Here is a 2,029-nt window from a genome sequence, read left to right on the forward strand (position 1 = left end):
AAACGATGGCAATCAACAGGGGAATGAATAAAGTATGGTATAGCCACACAGTAGAATATTACTCTGCAAAAAAGTGGAAAGAACTCTTGATAGACACAATAGGGATGAATCTGAAAATAATCATATGTAGCAAAAAAAGCCAGACAGAAAGAGCACATACAGTATAATTCTATTTACAAAAAAATTTCAGGAAGTGTGATCCAAATGATAGTGACATAAAGCAGATTATTGGTTGCCTAAGGAAGGTGGATAAGGAGGAAAAGGCTATAAAAGTGTGCAAGCAAATTTTCAAGAGTGATTTATCTGTTAACTTGATTGTGGTTATGGTTTCATGCATTTGTCAAAATTTATCAAACTGTACAATTTCATTATATGTATTCTGTGTGTGTCATTATGTCTCAGTAAAGTGATCTTAAAAACACATAAAGTGAAAAGACAAGCCACAAATTGAAAAATACTTGCAACACATATAATTGACAAAGAATTTATGTTTAGAACGTATAAGGACTTGTATAAGTCAATAAGAAAATTGCACTCATATATGTATCTTAGAGAAACTCTTATACTTGCAAGTTATGTACATGTACAGATACACAACTTTTAATAGCAAAATCCTGAAAATAACTCACATGTTCACTGCCAGTAAAATAATTTGTGACATAATCACATGATGGAATACATCACAGCAATGAAAATTAGTTAACTGTATCTGCATAGGACATCAGGTTCAATCTCAGAAACATCCTGCTGAGTTGAAGAAAGAGAAAAAGAAGAAGTCGTCATCTCAGAACAATAAATACAGTATGATCTCACTTACTAAAAGTTCAAAAGGTGCAAAATTACTACAACTATAAAACAAAAGGAGTGATATACAAGATGAGGATGGTGGCTGTTGATGACGGGAGGGAAGATGACGTGATCAGACAGGTACCCACATGGTACTTCAAGGATTAAGGTAATTATTCTGTTTCTTCAACTGTGTGAGGATACAAAAGTGTACAGTGCATTATTATTCTTTATATCTTCACATCTTTTACAAACATTTTTATCTACTCAGTTAAAAATACAGAAAACGTAAGAATCAGTCTATGAGTGACAAGCCGGGAACAGCCGAGGGCATCAAAGGCCTAATTGGTCTTGGGAATGGATGAGAGCTGGGACATGCCCCATCTCCTGGGATGACTCCGAGGTGATCCTGATGGTAGAGCTAATTTGGTGTCACTGAATCTGAGTCTATGTAAACACACAGCAGATCCAACGCTGCATTTTTCCGCAGTGAATCATGGATCTATTCTAAATAGTCCATAGATTGCGCTTCAGGGGAGTAAGTTTCCTCAGCAGGTTGGTGAGGATTTAAGTTTAAAGAACATGATGGCTTCATCCCAGATCTTCAGTGGCCTTCCTGCTTTCTGTATTGAGAGCGGGGTACTGCGAGGATTAATGCAGATGGTATAGGGGAGCATCTCTGTCCAGGTAAGACATTATGGTAAGGGCAGTTAAGGAGAAGGGGTGGCATGAGAAGGGAAACTTTTTGTGATTTGTTTAGAAGCTCCACAGTCCCTGTCTAACCCTAAGGTTCTGTGTTGTATGGAGTTTTAGGGGTGGAGGTCCATGGAAATATATTTCATTTGTTTAATAATTGTTAGGGCTGGCTAGACTTCTTCCTCTTCTGCAGTTGCTGGGTCTTTCACATCACATCAGCTGCAGGGCTTACTGCCTCACTGCCTTCCCCCACGCCCATATTCAACCACCCTTGCATGCCCTGGGGCCAGCTGCACAAAAAAGTATGCCTCTCAGATAATGGAAAATTTGTTCTAAATGCTTATTTTAGATTGAGACAGATCCTCTTTCGCCCATGCTGCTGCTGCATCTGCTCTCATCTGTGCTTTTTGCACAGTTGAAGTGTCTTGCTGTCCCTCCCTCTGCCTTCAAGCAGGGCTGCCTTCCCCCATTTCTTTTTTTTTTGTCTTTTGTCTTTTTTCCGTGTCCGGCAACGGATCGCAACCCTCAGTGTTGCCCCCGTACCGGA

Source organism: Galeopterus variegatus, unplaced genomic scaffold (assembly GCF_000696425.1).
Source record: "Galeopterus variegatus unplaced genomic scaffold, G_variegatus-3.0.2 Scaffold14836, whole genome shotgun sequence".
Classification (NCBI taxonomy): domain Eukaryota; kingdom Metazoa; phylum Chordata; class Mammalia; order Dermoptera; family Cynocephalidae; genus Galeopterus; species Galeopterus variegatus.